Source organism: Phascolarctos cinereus, unplaced genomic scaffold, assembly GCF_003287225.1.
Source record: "Phascolarctos cinereus isolate Bilbo 61053 unplaced genomic scaffold, phaCin_HiC Scaffold_4;HRSCAF=312, whole genome shotgun sequence".
NCBI classification, from domain to species: Eukaryota; Metazoa; Chordata; class Mammalia; order Diprotodontia; family Phascolarctidae; genus Phascolarctos; species Phascolarctos cinereus.
In genome coordinates, this window is record NW_027555847.1 from 140,320,404 (window position 1) to 140,345,148 (window position 24,745).

Below are 24,745 nucleotides of genomic sequence, written 5' to 3' on the forward strand. Positions count from 1 at the left end.
GTCTTCCTGACTCCAGGCCCAGCATTCTATCCACTGCATCACCTTCTACAGAAAGCCTTTCCTGACTCTCTTAATCTCTTAATGCCAGTGCCTTCCCTCTGTTGATTATCTACCCTTTCTATTTTGCATTTGTACTTAATTGTTTGCATGTTGTCTCCCCAGTTAGGCTGAGCACTATTTGAGAGTAGGGACTATCTTTTGCCTTTCTTCATATCCCTAGAACAGAATAAGCCCTCAGTAAATGTTTGTTAACTGGCTGAGTGATTCACAGCTCTGATCTATGTCTAGAATGCTCTTTAATTCCATCACTAACCCTGAAAAGCCTAAACCAGATGCTACCTCTTCCAAGAAGACTTCCTTGATCCCTGCATTAGCCCTAACATTCCCCCCTCAAACATCACATCAGACTTTGCTTTGTACTTCTCAGATGAACTTGTCATATGACATAATTTACAGTTACCTGTACCTATGTCATCCCTGCTGCCAGGCTGTAAACTTCTTGGAAGCATGGATGCTCTTACCTACCTCCATTAATATCTTTCCCATGCTCAAATATGGAAGCTCTTACTGAATGTATGTTGATTTGTTGCAGAAGGGACCCATATTTGTAAATTTAAAAGATTGGTTACACTATACATAAGAATCTTTATGACTCCTAGGGAGGCCATAAAATAACATTACCAAAGTAGTTTAGAAAGTAGAGGGGAAAGGGTAGCTTTTCCAGTCCCCTAATTCGAAAGATAATGAATGTATCTTGTTCAGTGAATGGTAAAATCATTAGGCCTTTTTTATGATCTGTATAAACCTACTATGTAACAAGAGTTATCCCAAAATTCAATGACGTCATTTCAGCAAATCTAGAATCTCTTTGACAAGTTAAAAGCACCTTAGAAGGATAAGAAAGCATTACGATTACAACACATGCAGTCAGTTTGGTTGCATTTGCCCATCAAGACTGAATGAATGGGTCTTGAAGGCAGCATGTAGACAAATGTACACAACTGGTGATCAAAAAACTTGGGTTCAAATCCTGTTGCTGTTCAGTCATTTCAGTGGTGTCTAGCAATTTGTGACCCTCTTTGGGGTTTCCTTGGCAAAGATACTGGAGTGGTTTGTAATTTCCTTCTCCAGTTCATTTTACAGATGGGGAAACTAAGGCAATCAGGGTGAAGTGATTTGCCCAGGGTCACACAGCTAGTAATTGTCTGTGGCTGGATTTGAACTCAGATCTTCCTGACTCCAGGTGTAGCTCTCTATCTACTGCACCGTCTAGCTGGCCTCCTTGAATCCTGACCCACACACTAAGAGTGTGGCCTTGGCTAAAGTATTTAACCTTCTCTGAAACTCATGAAAGTTGGGGTGGTAAAGAAGGTACAAGAAATTATGATCACCAAGGTTCTTGTAATATTGTATGAAATCTAATTTTCTTAGCACCACAGCTCTTTACAGGGCACAGAATTATTAAGTATCTCATCACTATAAATCAGATCTTTCATATAGGAAGTTCAGCATGTGGCCTCCAGCTACAGCTAATGCTTCCAAAGATTATCTATGATGCTCAAAACCCACTGGGCTCTGTTCTCTGCAGGGAAAAGCTCAGGGGGGAGGAACAGGATATTCAAGATTCTTTCCTGATTCCTGTGGTGACTAGTTCAGGCCCCAGGGCAAGGAGTCCTGTTGGACATCTGGTCACAAAACAGCAGTAATAACTCTTGTTATAAAAGCAAAGAATGCTTGAGTTGGAAGGAACCTTAGAATTCAGAACATAGAAGACTAGAGCTGGGTAACTGACAGCAGAGCACTTATCCCCTTAGTGATCAGTTAGCACCTTCTCTTTCCCCAAATTATCATATCTATACTTCTGTGTTTACATACTATACCATCCCTAAGGGAAGGAATGGCTTTTTTCATTTGGCCCTTGTATCCCCAGAGCCTGGCACATTTCTTGGCATGTAGGACAGCCTTAACAAATGCTTGCTGAAGCCCTTTTTTTTGGTGGCAAGGAACTGGAAATTGAATGGATGACCATCAACTGGGGAATGACTGAGCAAGTTGTGGTATATGGAATGGAATGGAATGCAATACTGTTGTTCCATAAGAAATGATGAGCAGGTGGATTTCAGAAAAACCTGGAAAGACTTACATGAACTGATGCTGAGTGAAGTAAGCAGAACCAGGAGAACATTGTACATAGTAACAGTAATATTGTATGATGATCAACTCTGATAGACTTAGCTCTTCTCAGCAACACAAGTATCTAAGACATTCCCAAAAGATTCATGGTGGAAAATGCTATCCACATCCAGAGAAAGAACTATGGAGTCTAAATACAGATTGAAACATATTATTTTCTCTTTTTTTTTCTTTCTCGTGGTTTTTCCCTTTTGTTCTGATTCTTCTTTCTTAACATGACTAATATGAAAATATGTTTAATAGGATTATACATGCATAGCCTGCATCAGATTGTATGTCATGTTGGGGATGAGGTAGGAGAAGGAGGGAGAAAAATTTAGAATTTAAAATCTTATAACAACGAATGTTGAAAACTAAAAATAAATAAATTGAAAAAAAAATAAGAAAAAACAAATGCTTGCTGAAACTGTTTCTTCTTTCACAACAGGACTACTTAAGGAAATAGGTTTTACATGATTGCACATATATAACCTGTATCAAATTGCTTACAGTCTTGGAGCCACAGGCAGGGAAGGGGAAAGTTTGGAACTCAAAATTTTATTTAAAAATGAATGTTAAGAATTGTCTTTACATGTAATTGGAAAAAATAGAAAACAATTTTAAAAAATGCTTGCTGAATTGAATTAGCCTAAAAAAAGCTTTGAGTATGCACCCAACAAAGATTTTTTTCATCAGACAAAGTTAACTATTCATGGAGACTCTTTATCACCAAAAAGGGGACTATTACGGGCTTTTCCCCTTCCATAGCTACTCATAAAGATCATCTTTTAAGGCATGAAAAGATTATAATTAGAGGATTAAAGATATAGAGCTACAGGAATATTAGAGATCATCTAACCCATCATCTCATTTTACAGATAATGAAGCTAAGGGAACTTAAGTGATTGCATCCATAGTAAACATCCAAGGCAGGATTTGAACTCAGGTCCTCTGACTCTTGAGTCGCTGATCTGTTAAGCACTTTAAAGTGTGACATAAATGCCAGCACTTCTTATTATTCCTCCATTTTACAGATGAGGAATCTAAGGCTCAAGAAGTGAACATGCCTTGCCTAGGGTTTGTTGTGGTTCAGTCATTTTCACTCTTGTCCAACTCTTCAGGACCCCATTTGGGGTTTTCTTGGCAGAGATACTGCAGCGGTTTGCCATTTTCTTCTCTAGCTCATTTTACAGATGAAGAAACTGAGGAAAACAGGGTGAAGTGACTTGCCCAGGGTCACACAGCTAGTACGTATCTGAGGACAGATTTGAATTCATGAAGATGAGTCTTCCTGACTCCAGGGCACTGCACCATTTACACAAATATTAAATGTCAGAACCAGGATTCAATCCCTGGTCTTTTAATCCCAAACCTTTTGGCGTCTTTCTTTCTTTCTTTCTTTCTTTCTTTCTTTCTTTCTTTCTTTCTTTCTTTCTTTCTTTCTTTCTTTCTTTTCTTTCTTTCTTTCTTTCTTTCTTTCTTTCTTTCTTTCTTTCTTTCTTTCTTCAACTATGCACTATTGCATACAAGCAAATTAATACACTCCCTTTCCTGGTGTGACAACACTCATTTCCTCAATGTGTCAAACTGAGGAATTGCCCTGAAAGTAGTCAAGATGACACAAGATCTCAAGTGTTTTCATGCGGAAAAGGGATTAGACTCTGTTTTGCCTGGCCCCAGAGGGGAGAATTAGAAGCAATAAACAGCAAATTTCAGCTCCTTAGAAAGAAAACCTTCCTAATGATTAAAGCTATACCAAATTGCAATAGACTGCCACAGGAGGTAATGAGTTTCCCATGATAGCAGGTCTTCAAGCAGAGGCTGAATGACTATGATTGCTTGTCAAGGATGTTTTAAAGAGGATCCTTGCTTAGTTAGGCATTCCAGTGAAGGATTCATATAGAGGGGGAGACAAGTAGTATCATGTAGTAGAAAAAAGTACCAAATTTTGGAGTCACAAGGTTTGGGTTTTATTTAGCAGACAGATGAATACTATGCCCACTATTCACTAGGCACTATGTTAAATCTTGTGGATACAAAAAAATAAAATAAAAGAAAGTGCCCTCCCTCAATAAACTCACAAATTTGTTGGGGAAACAACCACGTACAAACAATATACTCAGGATAAATTGAGAATAATCCCAGAGGGAAGATACTAGCATTAAGGGGGATGGAGAAAGGTTTCTTGCAGAAAGTAGGATTTTAGGTAAGACCCGAAGGAAGCTAGGGAAGCCAGGAAGCAGAGATGAGGAAAGAGAGCATTCCAGGCACAAGGACCAGCCAATGAAAACGCATGGAATTGGGAGAAGTATCACATGCAAAGAACAAGGAGGTTAATGTCATCACAACTTGTAGAACTTTGAGCAAGACACTTCCTAGCCCCAGGCCTCAGTTTCCCCCTCTGATCTCCAAGGTCCCTTCTAAATCTGTATCTATGATCCTCTGTAGAGCAATGGCCTTGAAGTGGCTCCTGTTGTGCTATCTTTGCAGGGCAAGAAGCCCAGAAGAAGAGAAGAACTGGTTAAGAGACATCAACTCTGAATGTGCGGTGAGTGAATCCTACAAGAATATTAGTTTTGTTTTTGATGTCGTGAGATTTCTTGGGGTAAATAACCCTGGAAACTGGGGAATGGTTGATCAATGGTAGAACGAAAGCCTGGCTACTGATTGGGACCTACTACCTCAGCTGTTGCCACTATGTTGGGAGGACCAAGTGTGAAAATGAATGTGAAAATATTTCAAAACAATAAAAAGCTATATATGTTTATTTATTAATTTGAGGGCCCAGGTGAATGAATTTATTAATATGAAGAACTTCCAGTGAGGGAACTCCCTTCACTGATGCGAATCAGCACTCTTAGGCAACTTAGCATATTAAGAAGATGCCTGGAACATCGAGATGTTAGGTGATTTGCCCAGGATTGCACAACCAGAGGTAGGATCTGAATTCACATCCTGATTTCACAGCTGGCTGTCTTCCCACTGTACCATGCTGTCCGATTTCTTTACGCTTTTATTACAATTATTATTTTAATTATTAGAATGACTCTCAACACAACATCGCAATTAGCCATAGAAATAACAGATTCCAGTAAAGGAATAAAACAAATCATTTAAGTTAATTTGTTTGGGACTTTGTGCATCTGCTGATGGGAAGTTGGAACTGGAAACATTGTTGAGAAAGTTAGTAAGATTCTGGTATGAATGAACCTCACGTGGTTCATTAAAGGCGATCCTAGAGAGATGTAGAAATCAAAATTCTGAAACTGAAAAAATCATAAATAAGCAAGTAGAGCTGTCTATTTCAAGAAACCTCAGGCCAATGTTAGCTCCCCAGAATTAATTTTGTTTCTGCAAATTTGGTTTCGGGCGAATCATGATTTCTTAAGAAAGACCAAACCTTTGTTATTTTCAAAGTTCGTGTAAAGAGCCCTGGGCCCCACTTGAAAGTTCTCCAGAAAACATCAGATCAGGAAGCAAGGAGTCATGGAACATAGAATTTTAGAGCTAGGAACATTAGGGCTGGGAGCAGTCTTAGAATGTAAAACATTAAATCTCAGAGCTACACAGTGCCTTGGAGCATAGATTGACAGAGATCAAAGAAAGTTCATACACCACCAATCCACACCTCCTCATCATCATATAGATGGGGAAACTGATGCTCAGAGAGGGAAATCGACCCATCTGTGGTCATACAGTGAGTTAGTGGCAGCCCCAAGAAGGAAACATCACTAGTTCACCTTAATTCAGTCAACAACCCCTTGGCAGGTGAGGAGTAGAAGCCTGAGGTGCCAAGAAAGATCTCACACCTTCAACTGCCTGACACATAGTAAGTCCTAAATAGATATTGTCATTGAGTCATTTTTCAGTCGCATCCAACTCTTTGTGACCCCACTGGGGGTTTCCTTGGCAAAGACACTGGCGTGGTTTGTCATTTCCTTCTCCAGTTCATTTCATAGATGAGGAAACTGAGGCAAACAGGGGTAAATGACTTTCCCAGGGTCACACAGCTAGTAAGTGTCTGAGGCCTGATTTGAACTGAGAAAGGTAGGTCTTCCTGGCTCCAGAGACCTGGCATTCTATGCACACTATGGCACCACCTAGCTGCCCATATAAATATTAGCTATTATAATAATAATTATTATTATTATCAGTAAGAAACACATATTAAGTAAGTATTGCTTTCAAAACTAACATGGCTGCGGTCCTTGCTTGCCTCACTAAGAATCCTCCCTGTAATCCAGAAGGCCCTCCATGATAATTTTGGTCACTTCTCATACATCATCCTAACAAAGCTTACCAAAGCTGTAAGCTAAGGACTGTACTAAAGGCTCCTCCCTCCCCCCACAAATGCAATAGAAGATCCCCTGCTACCTCATTTATGTACATGGCGGGGAATCCACTCATCAAAGGGTGAATTATTTCTCTACGTGTATCCTCTCCTTCCCTCACAGTCTCTGTCACTATTTTTGAAAGCTGTCAGCTTCAGAAAACAGTCTCTCACATACATACCACATAAATCCCAGGGAGAAAAAGTTTGCAGCAACTGCAGAAATCTGTGATCTGACAGGGGAAAAAAAATTATTTGTGAGTCAACAGTAACTTCCATCTCTCTCTGGAAGGCCCACATCCTCCATATTCTTTGTCAGATCCATTTCATCCTCCATTCTCATCATCCCCCACTGCAGTTTTCTCAACTGCTATTAATTGGTCACCTTCATTGTAATTGTCACAGATTCCTATCTGGTCACTTCACTTCCGGTCTCTCCCTGCCCTGGTCTAATCCTTCACATTGCTGCCAGTCACCTTCCTAATGAACAGGTCCAATCAAATCATTCCTCTACTCAAAAACCTTCACTGACTCCCACTGCCTATTGATTAAAAAAGAACTACCTTAGCCCAGGCATTCCAAGCCCTCTGTGCCATGACCCACCTTTTCAGTTTTCTCACATCTTCCATTTCATATATTCCAGCTTTTAGGAAAACATAACCATTTTCTGTCCACTCTTCTTATGCTGCCTTCTACTACTCACATGCTTTTATTCCCACCATCACCATCCCCGTCACCAAACTGGACTGTCCCCACTTCTCTATTTTTTGTAGTTTCTCCCTTCCTTCCTTCAAGGCTAAGCTCAGCTATTCCCTTGCCCATGAAACCTTTCCTGATTCCCCTTAACTAAAAGTAACTTTTCCTGTTCAAATTTCTCAGGACCTTGTTTTTGCCCCGACTCTTTCCTTTGTTCTTATCAGGTTATAACTGTTATACTGTGTATAGCAATTATATGTGTACATGCCTTATCCCTGTAAGTTCCTTGAAGATAAGATCCATCCCTTATTCTAACTATGCATTTCCCACCAAGCCTACACAGTATCTTGCCCCTAAAAGATGCTTAATCAATATGCACTCAAGTGAATTTAAATGGGCCATCAAGGAATCAAAGGGAAGAACTAAATCCAGTGATATTTTTGGTTCATTGAAGTCTCTCCTGGCTAAACCAGACATGGAGCACCAGAGAGCACCTCTAAAATAAGGAAACATTTAAGACAGGTGGTAGAGGGATTGTGATTCACAATGCAAAAAAAGGGAAGGATTTTAATTAAAAAAATCAACATCAGCTAAAAATGTCCTTCCTATGGCCAGAAAGACTAACTCCTTACAGTGTGGCAGAGTGAATAGAGTGCTAGACTTATTAGACTCGGGAAGGCCTGGGTTCAAATCCTGTTTCTAGTACCTGGCTAGCTGTGTGATCCTAGGCAAATCTCCTAACTTCTATGAACCAGCTTCAGTTTTTTCATCTGTAAAATGAGGGGGTTGGACTTGATGACCTCTAAGTTCCTTCCAGCTCTAAATCTTTGACTTCCCCAATAGAACTGAGTCAATTGCTCATGCTGCAACCCAACCAAGGAAATCTTGCCAATGCCTTGGGAACCAGGAGAAGCTTTGTCTGTAAGGACGACAGAATAGTAAGCCTGGGATATTATCACTGTGATCTCCCAAAGAATCATCAGGGACAGAGAACATTCCTCTGTTGGACAGGATCTTGGATTAGTGACTTATTGACAATAGAGCTGACTGGTTCCCAAAGGTATATCCCATAATCCCTATTAGCACAGGTTTAAGGACTGAATGAAAGGTTGGATAAATGAGTAAGAAACTTGAGAGATGAGAGGACTTTGAAAGGGCTCTTCGATCTGTGGGTGAACGTTCTGCTTTTCCATAAGTACTTCTGTGATTGGCACATCTACCACTGATAAAACATGGTCCTGATTTATGCAATCTGCCTACTGCCGTCATCCTATCATATCAGCAAAACCCCACTTAGCCAGTATCACAAGCCACTGCTTGACATTACAAATGAGTCACACATGCCAAACTGTGCCTCCAGAGTCAGGCTATTTGAAGCCAGGATTAAAATTCTTGTCAATTCTAGCCTCCCAGCCCACTCTACAGGAAAAAAAAAATGGAGAGCAAAACCTCCTGAGGAAGGAGAGACACCAATGGGATTTCTGCAGGAAGAGTGGCTCCATCTTCTCTTTACCTTTGTCTCTAAACAGTGCCTTGCAGATAGTAGATGCTCAATAAATGCCTCTTGCATTGGATTAGAAATGACAGAATCTTAGAGTTAGAAGGAGCATTGAAGGTCATTCTACCCAATCTCTAATCCCTTCTACAATGTCTCTAAAAGAAGGTCTGACTGAACAGTTGCAGTAAGAGGGTGGTCATCAAACAACAGTCAACAAATATTATTATTAAGTTCTTACTACATGTCAAGCACTGTTAATTAATTTGTGAGTGGCACTGTGCTAGGCACTGAGAACACCAAGACAAAAATGAAACAGTCCTGGTCCTTGAGGAGCCTACATTCTACTGGGATATTCAGGAGATTTGATTGTAGTCCCAGCTCCAAACTTACTACTTTATAGGGTTATAGTCAGCGGGGAAATAGTGCTTTGTAAATCTAATAGCATTGTATAAATATGATTTTTTTTTTTGCTTTTTGGTGAGGTGATCAGGGTTAAGTGACTTTCCCAGGGTCACACAGCTACTAAGTGTTAAGTGGCTGAGGCTGGATTTGAACTCAGGTTGTCCTGACTCCAAGGCCAGAACTCTATTCACTGTGCCACCTACCTGCCCCTAAATGTGATTTCTTAATAACACCCAATGTCAAGTAGTGACACAGAAAACAATTTGTAGAAAGGAAGGGAAAGAATTAGAGCCATCCCCTTCCCCAATTCCTCCAGAAACCCAGACGCAAATAATTGATGATAATAATAATAACTTATAAAATGATTTATAGCTGCAAAGCACTTTACAAGTATTATCTCATTTGATCCTCACAACAACCCTGGGAGATAGGTGCTATTAGTACCTTCATTTTACAGTTAAGGAAACTGAGGCAGACAGAAGGTAAGTGACTTGTCCAGGGTCACACATATGGCACGTGCCTGGGCAGGATCTGAACTCAGATCTTTGGCTCTGTCTATAGCACTACCTACCTGCACGCAAGGTAGAAGATGAAAGATTTAAAAAATCAGGAGACAAAAGTTCTGTCCCTAGTAGAAATGTAAAACTTTCATAAAGGAATGAAGTTATTTTCCACTTTAGCTGTGGGCTTGACAGAAAATTCAAGTAGAGTATATAAAAAGTACTCGACGCCTTCACTCATTGGTGCTCTCAATCACCCATATCTTCCCTGGGTAGACTTCATTCTCTTCCTATTCTATGATTCTACCCACAGTATCCTTTGGGAACATAGGCTGTTATTACAGATCTTTCTTCTTCCTAAAGAGCCCAGATTTTCTTTGCTAAATTCTACTAATTGCACAAGAGTCAAAGTCTACTCTGCTAATCAAACCCAGCACGGAAGGAAGGCAACCAGAAGTGATTTCTCAAACCATGAATAGGAATACAACATACACAAACAAAGGAGGAAGCCAGGGGTATAATGGAAGGTCACTTTTTTTGTAATCGGGGGACCTGGGTTCAAATCCCAGCTCTGTGTAGTGTTAGGAAAGTTACTTCACATCTCTGGCTTTCAGTTTCCCCATTTGTAAAATGAGGGGGAAGGCTGAGCTACACTCACAACACCTTTTTATTCCATGGTTTACTAATAGAACCCTAGAGTTGGGCAATGCCTTAAATATCATAACCTCTTCTTGTTGTCCAGTCATTTCAGTCATGTCCAACTCTTTTTGACGCCATTTGGAGTTTTCTTGGCAAAGATACAAGACTGATTTGCCATTTCCTTCTCCAGCTCACTTTACAGATGACACAAACAGGGTTAAGTGACTTGCCCAGGGTCGCACGGCTAGTTAAGTTTCTGAGGCCAGATTTGAATTCAGGAAGCTGAGTCTTCCTGACTCCAGGGCTGGTGCTCTATCCACTGTACCACCTAGCTTCCCATTCCCCAGACTGAGCCGAAATCTGCTTCCCTGTAACTCCTATCCATTGATCATGCCTTTAGGAGCCAGGTAGAACAAGTCCACTTCCCCTTCCATGTGCCCTTCAAATGCCTTCAGTCACTGAGTTCAATGGTTTCACACTGTTCTATACACCATGGATTGTCCTTTCCAACTCAAATCACCCACTCACCAGCATGATCACACCCTTACCTTCATCATACTAGAGTACTCAGATCTCTCGATATGTTTTCCTCTCTCACCACAACCTCCTAGCCTGTAATTTTCTCACTCTCCACTGCCCTGAACCCCTAAATATGACTTTTATATAGCCTCTTCTCAGTCCACTGAGTTTAATCTTCTTACCAAACTCCCTAGTCTTGACACAATGATCAACTTCTCTAGTTCTAGTATATATATAATATAACCCTAGATTTACTTGCCCCACCCCACCCCCAACCCCTGGATCCTCTGCTATTATTTTTTCTCCATTTATCTCTTTGTCTGTACTTACCCTTTGAATCCACCCACAACCCACCCCCTCAGATAAAGATCATAAATCATCTTTGTGGAGCTGGAAAAGACTTCTGGTAAATACACTCATTTGCAGAAAAGGAAATTGAGGCTTGGGAAGATTAATCCACTTTTCCAGGGTCATACAAGCAGTTAATGTCAGAGGTGAGATTTGGACCCATCTCCTGACTCCAGAGCCAATGTATTCTCTCTAAAGCTAACCTCTAAGCCTGTCTCTAGATTCCATTCTTGCCTAATTCCTGAGATATTTCTATTCCACACTTAGTGCTCCCTTCTCTAGAATCTTCAACTCTCCCTTCTCTACTGGATCCTTCCCTTCTATCTCTCAGAATCAATAAGACTCCCCCCTTTAAAAAAAAACCAACCATACACCCAATAAAACAACCAAACACCCTCCATTTTGAGGCCTCACTTGCCCCTTCTAACATATTTCACTCCTTCCTCTCACTTTCAGATTTCTTTGAATAGTCTACACTCACTTCTATCTTCTTTCTATGTACTTACTAAGTTCCATCATCAGAGCTTCTGTCACCATTGCTCTCCCAAAAATTAATAAAGATCCCCTAATCACAGTTCTAATCTCTCTAGTCAAGTCAGTCCTCTCATTATCCTGCAAACAAACCAAATCTCTGAAATGTTTTGCTCAAGTTTATCACCTTGCCAGGAACACCCATCCTTCAACCTTTTACCTCTCTTAATCATCCTCCAAGGCCTGGTGCTAGTCTCCTCTTCCATGAAGCCAACCTTGACCATTCAACTCCATAATGATGTCAGAATTATTCCAATTTAGGAGGTAGTCATATCTACCTTGTACTTTTCACTACAAATTTTGTGTGCATACCACTCATCTTCCCAGATTATGAACTTTTCGAGAGTCAAGACACAGTTTTATATTTCTTAGTATTACTACAGTGCCTAACACAGAGTATGTACTCAAAAAACACTTCTTAATTAAATATTGAATCCTTTTACAGATGTAGGATTCTAAGAAAGTCTGCCTTTAACAATCCATTTCTAAGTAGATCTCAACATTCTGTGAATCTTAAGAACTCCTACTTTCATAAAATAATTATTGGTTAAAATTCTGGACACACAAAGTAGTTCAAATCAGAGGTTCTCATTATCTTTTTTTTTTTATTCCCTAATCTATCTCTGTTGCTTGATTTTTTTATGGGCTCTGAATTTTCTTCCAGTTGGCTCAAAGGCACTTTCCTATACTTTCTCTAATGTAGCACTCAACTTCTTTTGTAAGACAAAAAAAGGGAGAGGGGAAGAGTAATATGCCAGAGGAAAGAAAGGAATTCTACTTTCTTTCCTGAAAGAACATGAACCAGTAACTACCACACACAATGGACAGTCAGCAGCTCTGCTGGTAGCATTTATATCCATTAAAGTGTCAACAATGTGGCCCTGAGAAAAATGACTTTCCAGGAGTGAATTGGCTTACTTGTTGTTTAAAAGACAAAGTATTGAAGTAGATAAAGGGGAAAGGGGAAAGGAGTAAAGTCAGTGGAACAAAGGGTTCTCTCTGCGGTGCCATTTATACCATGCATTACTCTGAATGTGACTTCACCTTTCTGTGACTCATCTTCCTCATTGGTAAAATACAAAAGTCAACTATCATTTACCAACTCATCTGAAAATAGTTCACTGGCTCTGGGGGATGGCCATACAATACCCAAAAAAGCTCATGAGACCATGGACTGCATGCAAAGAGGCCTAGTTGTCCAGGTCTTAGAAAGTGATTGTTCCACTGTATTCTGCTCTATTCAAACTCCCTCCAGAGCACTACCATCCATTCTGGATATCATATGGAAAGTTTCCAATAGAAGGCAACTAGGATGGTAAAGTGCCTCAAATCCATGCGCTGTGAGGATTTGTTCAAGGAATTTGGAAGAACTAAGGGGATAAGAAAGGAGAGACATGAAGAGTGACTTTTAAGTGTTTGATTATCTGGCAGGTTGAAAAGCCAATGGATTTTTTCTGCTTGCCTATAGAGGGGAAAACAAGGAATAACAGGCAGAAATTGCAAGGAGTAAACTAATATTCACATAACTGAAATCTTGCTAATCATTTACGCTATCTAAAAGTAGAACAAGGTATCTCTAGAGGTAGCAGGATCTTGCTCACAAAGTGTTCAAGGCAAGGCTGAATGGCCATATGTTAGAACCACAGCAAGAGGATGGGGATTCTTCTTCAGGTGTAGGCTGGACCAGGTGCTCTCTGAGAACCCTTCCAATTCCGAGAAAGTGTGATTCTGTGACTAATAACCAAAGCATATATATATTAACATTTTCTCCCTCTGATAAAACAGATCCTTTGTTAACTCAGGTCAGTATGACATGTGATAGCTGTTCTTCTTCCATCTGTTCTTTCCCCTTCATTTTATTTGGGATGTTTTTAAAACAGGTAGTGCTTGATTCTTCAAAGATTGATTAATCAAGCTTTTTCTTCTTTTCTTGCCTCTTTCCAACCTTTTCTGTCTCATAATCACAGTCATCAGAAGAGGGAGATAGGAAGAAGACCAGTAGATGAACAACTGATGCACTAGCCATGACATCAAAGAATATTAGAACTGGAAGGGACCTTAGAACTGAGAAGTTAGAATGTCAGAAATGGGAGGGACCTTAAAACTTGGAACCTAGAATGGAAGGCAATGTAGTATAATAAAAAAAAAAACAGAGTACTGGATTTAGAGTCAGACGGCCTATGTTTGAATCCCTACTCAGCTACTAATTACCTATGTGACCTTGGGTAAGTCATTTTGCCTCTGTGGAACTTAGTTTCCTCACGTATAAAATGAGAGAGTTGGATTACATGGCTCCTAAAGTCTGTCCCAGCCCAAAATTTATTATTCATATGATTTTATAATTATATTATTGATTTTTTTTATGAAACATAGTTTGTTGTAGTGAGACCATAGACATTATTTAGTACAACTCCTTCATTTAGAAGACGAAAAAACTCAAATAAATAATCAATTATCTCAGCTAACAGAAGGCAGTAGAAGAGAGAATCCAACCCAGGCAATTTTCCAAAAAAATCACTTAAAATGGGCTTTGAGGATATGTTCTCATTCTTACCTTACATTCTTATGTTAATAGGTATGTTTCATAGACTCAGGTTTCAACAAAAAAAAAGAGGCTGTATGATGATAATTAGCATTTGTGTACTGTATTACTTTAAGGTTTCCAAAGCACTTTACATGTATTATTTCATTTGATCCTCACCATAACCCTGGGAAGTAAGTGTTATTGATTACTCCTATTACCCAGCAAGTAGTGTCTGAGGTTGGATTTGAACTCAGGATTTCCTGATTTCAGGCTTAGGATTTTATCCAGTGTACTATCTAGCTACCTAGTGATAAAATATATAACTCAGAAGGCCCTAGGAAGAACCTTACTTTCCCATTTTGTAATCTGTTTAGACTGTTTCCTGTTCTCCATTCCACTCTGAAGGCAAGACCTGCCCACTCTCAGACCTTTCTTGGAACAAGGGAGGTGAGTTGAATGTCTGCATTTCAAAAGAGACATCTGAGGCAAGAATAACCTGCGAATTTCTTCATTTAACAGACACTAGCTTTGGAAATGCCCACAAAGCCATAGGTATATCGGGCTCTGCTGTTGGCCACGAGTAGGTGAAGAAGACCTCCCAAAAGCAAGTAAGGAAATGGGGCTGATGGTGTGTCAAATAGCAAGGGTAGATGATAATAAAGCACAATTACAGGAAGGGAGAATCAAATCAATGAGAGTCAACTGTTCTCAACAATTCTAGTAAAGATTGCAGCCATTGTAACAACTAGGTCATCAGGGTTCCAGGTCATGAGGGTTCCTGAAGATCATTTAAGACCAATCCTTTCCTTTCACCAGTGAAGCAACTTAAGCCCAGAGTGAAGAAAGTGGATTCTTTAAGATTGTACATTGAAATTGAAAAGTTTTTGCACAGATAAAGCCAATGCAACCAAGATTAGGAGGGAAGCAGAAAATTGGGAAAGAATTTTTACAACCAGTGTCTCTGAATGCAGACTGAACCATACCATCTACTTTCTCTATTTTTTGTTTTGTTTTGTTTCTTCTTTCTTGTGGTTGCTCCTATTTGCTCTAATTCTTCTTTACAACATGACTAATATGAAAACATGTTTAATAAGAATGTATATGTATAGCCTATATCAGATTGCACACCATCTTGGGGAAGGAGAGAGGAGGGAGGGAGAGAAGACTTAAAACTCAAAAGATTTTGGAAGTGAATGTTGAAAACTAAAAATAAATAAATTTTTTAAAAAGATAATACATTGAATCAGGGATAGAATAGGGATTAGAAACTAGGTCTCTAGACTCCTAATCTAGTGTTCTTTCCTATTATACCATGCCACCTCTTCTTGGAATTTTCTGTTCCATTACCCACATCATTCTTACCTCTCAATCCCCTTGGATAATCAAATTTGGAGTGGGAGTTGGTTTGATCTCTTTTCCTTTTTTTTTTTTTGTTAATTGCCCACATCTCACATCTCTCTTTATGCCATCCCATCATCCTGTTTGCAATGAGCTCCCAGGAAGTGATTCCACAAAGGGAGAGACGGAGATAAAAAAAAAAAGGTCTTAAAAGGAAGGAAAAAAGAGCCAGACATAGTCCTCAGAAACTAGGTGGTAATTTTCACACAAACCCCCTAAACACAAGACCATAAAGGAAGCTGAAGGATGAAGAGGGACCCCTCTAAAGACAGATTTTTTTTCCACAATGACATGTTTTATCAAGTCAGACCTTTCCACAGCACAAAATGGAAGCCTAAGCCCCCTCAGTGAACAATATCATGAGCCACCTTGTACTGATATTAGTGGAAATAGTTGTTAAAGACAGAACAACAAATCTAGGCTATGGCCCTCCTCTCCAGGAGCTCTGAGTATAAGAAATGCAGAACAGCTATACTGAAACCTAGAAGCATAGAGACTCAGACTTGGAAGGAACCTTGTCCAAATCCTACCCAACATAAGGTGACTTAGTGTATCCTTCTGCAATATCCCAGATAAGTAGTCATTCAACTTCCGCTAAAAAATCCTCAAATACGTAAAACTCATTTATACCATCAGGCATCAAATTCCACTTATATGTAATGAATCAATTAATAAACTTTTATTAAATACTTGTAGGCAACTAGATGGTTCAGTTGGTGAAGAAGCTGAACTCAAAGTTACATTCAGATTAAAATCTAGCTTCAGAAACTTACTAGCTGTGACCATGGATAAGTCAATCAATCTCTTCAACCTAAAATTCATTATCTCTAAAACAGTGTTGATAATAATAGCACCTACTTCCCAGGACTGTTGTAAGCATCAAAGGAGATTCCTATGTAAACTGCTTTGCAGACCTTAAAGCTCTATATAAATACTATAATTGTTATCATCATTATTATTATTATTACTACTGCTATGTATCTGGCACTTTGGAGGCACCAGGAATACAAAGACCAAAGAGAAACAGTTCCTGCCTTCAAGGAGTTTACATTCAACTGAAGAAGAGTTACATTTTTAGAGATAAATAAATACAGAATTAATTTTAATTAATTAATTACAAAGTAATTAATACAAAGTAATGGGAGAGACACCAACACCTGGAGAAATTAGGTAAGGCCTTGAAGAAGATGGTGCTTGAGATAAGCCTTGAATGGATGTAAGGGTTCCCAAAGTTGAAAGCAAGAAAGGAGAGCATGCCAGCTATGGGGGCACAGCCTGCGCAATGGCACAGAAGTAGGCAATGGAATGTGCTATACAGGGAACAACGAGCAGGCCAGTTTCAATAGAAAACAAAGTATACCAGATTCAAGGTCAGATGATACAGGTTCAAATGCCGGTGTACAAATCATTTTTCCTCTGACCTTTTGTTCAGTCATCTCTCAAATGAGAGGGATTGACGAGGAGGCCTCTGAAGTCCCTTCTATCTCTAAATATGAACGCGAGATAGATAACGTGAGAGGAGTGGGAAGGATCATAGAATCAGAGAGTTAGAGCTAGAAGGGACCTGGAGACCATGTAATCCAACCCCTCTCATTTTTTACAAATAAGGACTCTGAAGCCCAAGGAGGTTAAGTGACTTGCCCAAGGTCACACAGGTAACATCAGGGGCAGGATTTGAATTCAAGTCTTCTGACGACAGAACTAGGGGTGTTGTTATTGTTGTTTTTCCCACTGCACCACATTACTTACTGGAGGTGGTACATGTGCTGAGTCTTCAAGGGAGGGGAGGACTATAACTCATAGATGGAGTCTTCCTGTTCATTCTACCTATACCCTGGCATTAAGTGAAGTATCCAACTCCTACACAGCCCTGGGACCCCTGTCCTCCCAAGCTTTATCCTACCAGAGGAGTAAGAGGATGAGATAGATTGAGGAAAGAAAAGCATGCTTTCAGTGATCTAGTCCTTTTGTAATTGTCCCTTGGGACCCAGCTAGTTGAAAATAAAATGTTCTAAGCTGCAAGAGGCACCTAAATTAGGCACTGTTGTTCCATCTTGATATCCTGTCATTTGAGCAACACTCATCCACTAAGCACTCTGAATCCTCCTCTGTTTATGTTCTGAAAAAAGAAAAAAAAGTGGGGGGAAGGAGCTCAAGTAAGAAATGAGCAGGCAACTGACATAACATGGAAGAGGATACATGTGAGCAAGAGGTCCTCAAAAATAGCAGAGAACTTTTCAGAGGGATGTCCACAGCAGACTGACAAGCAAGCTACTCTACATGACAAAGAGTACACTCACTCCAGTCAAGCAGGAGCCCCCTCTCTCGCACACATATCCATCACTCACTGAAAGGCAGAGTCTGTAGGAGGGAGAAGAGATGACAGCACTGTCAATGAAGAGCTGGGAAAGACTGTCAGCATCAGCTCCAACCAGCTTGGATCTCTCCATTTCTAACAGGGTGCTTGTGCCTCAGTCCTGCCCACAACCTAAGGTAGTGTTAATAATTGTAAAAATAATAACTGCTACTATTCCTCATGTTTATAGGGCAACTCTTAAAACACCAAGAGCTATCCCCATGACCACCGTATGAGATAAATTAGGTGAGGATCAGTATTTCCATTTTGTAAAGGTGATTACTCACAGCTAGTAAGCTAGTAATCCCACTTTAGCGTGTTACCACTTAGTTGGTCAACATAATTATTGGCAAGCTGAGGGAGAGGGTTGGGACCCACTGTGTCATTTTTTTTTAAAGCCTGAGCCTCCCAACTTCCCCAGGGAAAGAATGGGTTCTGTGTATACCTTATATATTGTGTAATAATAGCAATAGTAGCAATAGTAGTAGTAGTAGTAGTAGTGGCAGCAGCAGCAGCAGCAGTAGCAGCAGTAGTAGCAGTAGTAGTAGTAGTAGTAGTAGTAGTAGTAGTAGTAGTAGTAGTAGTAGCAGTAGCAGTAGTAGTAGTAGTAGTAGTAGTAGTAGTAGTAGTAGTAGTAGTAGTAGAAGTAGTAGTGATTAAATGGCACAGTAGATAGAGCACTGCACTGGGAATCAGAAAGACTCATCTCTGTGAGTTCAAATCCAGTCTCAGACACTTGCTAGTTGTGGAGCCCTGGGCAAGTCACTTAAACCCATTTGCCTCAGTTCCTTAGCTGTGAAATCAGCTGAAGAAGGAAATGGCAAACCATCTTTGCCCAAAAAAAACCCAAATGGGGTCACAAAGAATCAGACACAGCTGAAAAACAACTAATGTTAGTACTAGTACTAATACTAATGGTAGTAACTTTTTTAGAACTTTAAGGTTTTCAGATAAAGATAACAATGACAAGACAACATAGGAGAACAGAGAACTTATCTGGTTTATCTTCTCCCTTTCACTGGTGTATACTTTCAATTTCATTTCATTTCCATTTTTCCTTTCTTTTTCTTCCTTTCTTTCTCTTTCTTTTTTTCTTTCTTTGATTCTTTGTTTCTTTCTCTCCTTCCTTTCTTCCTAAGTCATTCAGCTAATGCTTGAGGGCATCCAGGGAAGAGAAGCCCACTACCTCCTAATGAAGGCCATTCTTCTTTTGCATAGCACTTATTGTTAGGAAGTGGCTCCTGACCCCAAGCCTAAACTTGACTCTGCAAAGTCTATCTCTATCCAGTGCCTCTAGTTCTACCTTCTGGGGTTAATAAGAACACGTTAAATTCCTCTTCCACAATGTAAGATTTTCACATTCTTGAAGATAACTATCATGTGTCCTCTAAGTTTTCTCCTTTAGAGGCTAAACATCGTGATATGGCATCATCTCCAGCTTATCAATGTCCCTTCTAAAATGTGGGACCCAGAATGGAGCACAATGTTGCAGGTGTGCAAAATATGGCAGAACTAGGGCTTCTTCATTCTGGAATTTGCAATACAGCCAAAGATCACGTGAGTACTCGGGGATGCCATATCTTACTCAATTCACTAGTGAGCTTGCAGTTAACTAAAATTCCCCAAACTTTTTGCAAATGAACTGCTACTTTTTCATGACGTTCTATGTTTTCCCTGTGATATTCTTTTGAACCCAATTATTGGACTTTCTATTAATGAAATGTAAATTTGTTAGATCTGACCCAACATTCTAGCCTGTGGAGGTCTCTTTGAATTCTGACTCTGACATCCTTTGTGTTAGCTATCCCTCTCACCTTTGGCTCACCTCCAAATTTCATAAGCATGTCATCTGTGCCTTCCTCCAAGTCATTGGCAAAAATGTCACACAGCATGTAAATAAAGACAGGTCCTTTAGGGATGCCTTTAGAAACCTTCCTCCCAAATTGTCATCAACCCATTAATAATCATTCTTTGCATCTGGTCATCCAACCATTTCTAAAACCACCTAACTAAATATGTGGGTATTCTAGACCTTTGATTTCTGAGGAACTCCCAATGTAGAAAAACCTCTGCCAAAGCAGATCAGCAACTAGTCTGCAATATAAGAGTCTTAGAGAGTTTACCACCACCCTGCTTAGAGAAAGGTGTTAGAGAAAGAAGTTAAGTAACTTGCCCATGGTTACACAGAAAAACTAAGACACTGAATCCAAGGCTGATCTTCTATACACTGCATCACATAGTCTCATGCACATTATCTAGTCAATATTTCCCCATCTTGTTCATAACTATAACATGAGAGACTCTGTCAAATGCTTTGCTAAAGACTGGGTAAAGCAAACCTTTAATATTCCACTGGGTCAACCAGTAAATCAGAAAATATATGGCGATTCCATGGATACAAATAGGTCTCCTGTTCCTTCCCTCTTGAGGTCATTCTTTTTATCTCTAAAGGGACAAGGAAAGCAACCAAAGCTTATGAACAAAAGAAATTAAACTAATATTAGAAATCATTGCCCACAAACCATTGTATTAGCAGAGCCCCAGGAAGGCAACATTTCACCTCTCCCGCCATGATCCTTTCTTTGGAAGGAAATATACCTCCTGACTCCCCATGCAAGAGGCCTTCTATTTCCAAGAGAATGAATCAGGTTGGCAGAACAATTAAGCAACGTCAAGGAGGCAAAAGCTTTGTGTTCATTCATCATTCGTTTGTTCAGTATTTATGGAGTTCTTGCTATTGGCAAAAGCCTACCAGATGCTAGGAGGACCTCAAGGTAAATAAGAGGCAGTGCCTATGAAAGAAAGATCACTGGACCTGAAGTCAGGAGACAATAATAATAATAATAATAATAATAATAATAATAATAATAATAATAATAATAATAATAATAATAGAATTTACTTAGTGTTTTAAGGTTTACAAAGTACTTTTACAAATGTCATCTCATTCTATCCTCACTACAAATCTGAAAGGTAGGTATTATTATTATCCCCATTTTAAAAGATATTGAAACTGAGGCAGACAGAGGTGACTTGCCCAGTGTCTGAGGCAGGATTTGAACTCAAATCTTCCTGAATCTAGGTCTAGCATTCTATCCACTGTGCCACCTAGCTGCTTCATTCTTCCTTATTATCTATGTGACCTTAAACCTGTCAAGTTTCTTTTCTCTGAGCTCAGGTCCTCTAGAACATAAAAAGGTTGGACTAGAAGAACTCTCAGGTCCCTCATAGCTCTAGAAATGCTATGAATATCCTATGGTGTACAGATTTAATGAATTCAAATTCAAAATTTTGCCAAGCATCTACACTATGCTACTTGCTGAGGTAACTGTAAAGTTTAGATAAGGTACAGTCCCAGTCCTTGAGGGCAGTCTAGAAGGGTGATAAGATAAATCACACAGATAAGCACAATAAGTGATGTTGAAATAAGTACCTCAGAGAAATACAAAGCTAGTTCCCAGGTAGAAAGGTAGAAGGCCCTCCTCTCCTCCCCTCACCACCAAGGCTTGGTATCACCATTGCCTAGAATGCACTGAGGAAATTATGATTTTCTATTATATCAGTAGCCCATTATTAATTAGGATCCAGACTTTTTATTTCCTCATTTAGGGTGCAGCCCCTGTAGAAGGTCAGCCAGTCTCTGAAGGACATGGCTGATTGATGAGATGTCCCTGACCCTCAGGGATCATGCTTTTCAACCCTGGGCTGAACCTCAACCAACAGGATAGGGGGGAGTGTAAACAGAATCCAATCTGGATGAATTCTTGCTTCAAGGAGAACAGCTCTCTCCTTGTACCTTTTCACTGGAATTTAGGGTGACCCAGTTCATGAAGGAGAAAACCATGCAGAGTAGTCTGGATGGAAATGGATTCCTCTGTCCAGATTGCTGGAGGCAGCTGAATTTCATGATCAAGTCACATTCTTAGCAGGAGATAAAAACTTCTAGTCTACCTCCTGATTAAATGTCCACCAATCAGGGCTCATTTTCACTTGCCAGGGCACTCCCTTTAAAAAGGTATTTAAAGCATTCAGTATCTCCCTTGGGAGTCTTTGATTTTCTGAAACAACTGACCATCAATTTATTGATTATCAGCTAGTCTAATAAATTGATTATTAATTGCCCAGAAACTCTGTCTCTCAGGTTTTTCATTCATCACAGCACTCCTTTCTTACCTCCTCCTCACAGAATCCCTGTTGTTCAGCTGTTCAGTTGTGTCTGACTCTTTGTGACCCCATGGACCATAGCATGCCAATACTGTCCATGGGGTTTTCTCAGCAAAAATACTGGAGTGGTTTGCTATATTCTTCTCCAGTAGATTGGGGCAAAACTGAAGTTAAGAGACTTGCCCAGGGTCACACAGCTAGTAAATATCTAAGGCCAGATTTGAACTCAGGTCTTCCTTACTTTAGGCCCAGCACTCTATCCACTGAGCCACCTAGCTGTATAATTTTCCATTTCCTTTTCCAACTCATTTTACAGATGAGGAAACTGAGGCAAGAAGCTTAAGTGATTTGCTCAAGGTCATATAACTAGTAAGTGTCTGAGTCAGGATTTGAATTCAGGTCTTCCTAACTCCAGGCCCAGCACTCCATTCACTGAGTAATCTAGCTACCTCTCAGAGAATCTCTAGCTTTCCTCAAAGCATAGTTCAAGTGATGCTTCCTACATAAAGCCTTTCTTTTCTCCTCCCCCCAGTTACAACCACCCTCTTCCTAGGATTCAGGGTTATAAAAGACTTCATAGCCCATCTATTCCAATCCTCTTTGTTTAGAAATGAAGAATCCCAGGTCCAGCTATTTCACTGAATTCCCCAAGATCACACCAGGTGTAAAGCAGCAGTGCTGGGTTTCAAACATGAATTTCCCCCTAACTTCAAATCCAGGGCTCTTTCCACCCCACCCCCAATTACAGTGCCCAGTCTTATCTCCCACTGTCTCCCAACATTAGCCAAGCCAGCCTCCTCACAGACTGTTTCTCCCAAACACAAAGAGACTCCTTCCCAGCTGAGTTTTTGATCATTCTTTTCTCCCTGCCTGGATACCCTTGGAGGCCTTTCCAATTATGTAAGTCCTAACTGTTTTTCAGGGTCTTGATCACATCTCCTTTCTGAAGCCTTCCCTGGTAACTCAGCCTGCACTGATCTCTGTCCTTTATGTGAGCTCATATAGAGATTACTTTCTGAATCACAGCTTTTTGACAAATACCAAGTAAGGAGCACCACCCCCCTCCCAAGTTCAGGAGGACCCAAAAGCAAACAGACATTATTCCCTATTGAATCCAACACACATCAGGATGAGCTTGCTTTCCTCAGGGACATAAATGGGGCTCTGGTTCCTGACTGGGATTTTGTGGGTTGAGAATCTCTAGGATGAAGGAACTGAGATGTTCACACTAAGCGCTGTGGTAGCATTTCAAGGGATAGAGAGAGAGAGAGCAAAACACAGCTTTCCTGGGGCCTGGCTGTCAGGAACTTATGAGCTATTTTCAAGTCCTCTGATCTCTTCTAGGATAAGAACAAAAACTTAAGGCAGAATTTGAAGGCATGTAAGACTTAGACTAGCAAAGATGATAAAGAAGGATATTCTAGGCATAAGGAACTACATGAGCAAACTGTATGAGAGCGCAATGGGTGTTCAGAAAATAGAACTTACCTACCAGGCTCATTGTAATGATAAAATGAGATAATACTAGTTAAATATTATCCAAACCTTAAAGCACTATATAAATGCTAATTGTTGTTATTGTTATTGTTATTATTATTATTATTATTATTATTCACATGTATATTTTAGGCTTTAAAGAGGCTATAAGCTTCTTAATGACAGTGATTGAATCCTTTGCATATCTGGTATCTTTCATTTTGCTCAGCTACACTGGGTGTTCAGTGAATGACTGGTGAATAAATGAATGAAGGACTATGCAGAACGGAGAAAAATGTGCCTACCCCACAGAAGTGATGTAGCAAGGTGTGTGCTGGTAAATATCAACTTGCTCTCTAGGGTACAGAAATTAGCAACACTGTTTTCAAACATGTGATGATATTACTGATCAATATAAAAAAAATTATATGGGTACAAATAAAAGAAAATATCACCATTCAAAACCAAGCAATGCCAATATTGAGAAAATAAATATACTAAATAAAGAAATCCAAAAGTAAGTAACTTAAATCATCCTTTATTTTGAGAAGCCCCTTCTGGAGGGACCAGAAAATTTTGGGTTTTTTTTTTCCTTTTTGGCCAAAAAAAGAGAGTATATAAAACTGTTGACACAAAACCCTCTATTTATGACATATATTTTGTTAGAGCTAAATAAAAGTGAAAATGACAATAATCAGAACACAGATGGATTTTTAGATCTCTTCAAACAGCCTTAAGATCCCTTGTCTATAGTCCAGGGTGGAGTAAACAATCCCCTCTTGCTCTCACATTCTACATTATATTCCTTCTGGTCTCAACATTGTATCTTCTGTTTTTAAAGTCCTTTCCTTCTCTAACTTACTGTGTCCTATGGGCCCTTCTAGCTGTAACATTCTGAAGTCTAAGGTCGCTTTCAGTTCTGATCTTCTAAGGCAGGAGTATGCTGGTAAGTGTTTTAACAACCAGGTGCACAACACACTTTATATTAATCTACATTATTCACATTTTATCCATCACTTTCTTAAGTTATCCATCACTCTAAATAATCAACAAAGCAATAGATCAAGCCCTGATTTGCAGTGTTTGCCTATTTCTGAGGCATAAATGCTCACAATGACTATAACAATTGGTTCACACATTTTAGAGATGGCTCCAGCACATGCCTGCTCTAAGGTCTCTTCTAGGTCTGATA

At 39.7% G+C, this 24,745-nt stretch overlaps 1 protein-coding gene across 4 annotated transcripts in view; it reads right to left on the minus strand.

Moving 5' to 3' along the window:
• Window positions 1-24,745, minus strand: part of PRKCB (protein kinase C beta) — a 641,836-nt gene that overhangs the window by 442,628 nt on the left and 174,463 nt on the right. The window lies entirely within an intron of this gene.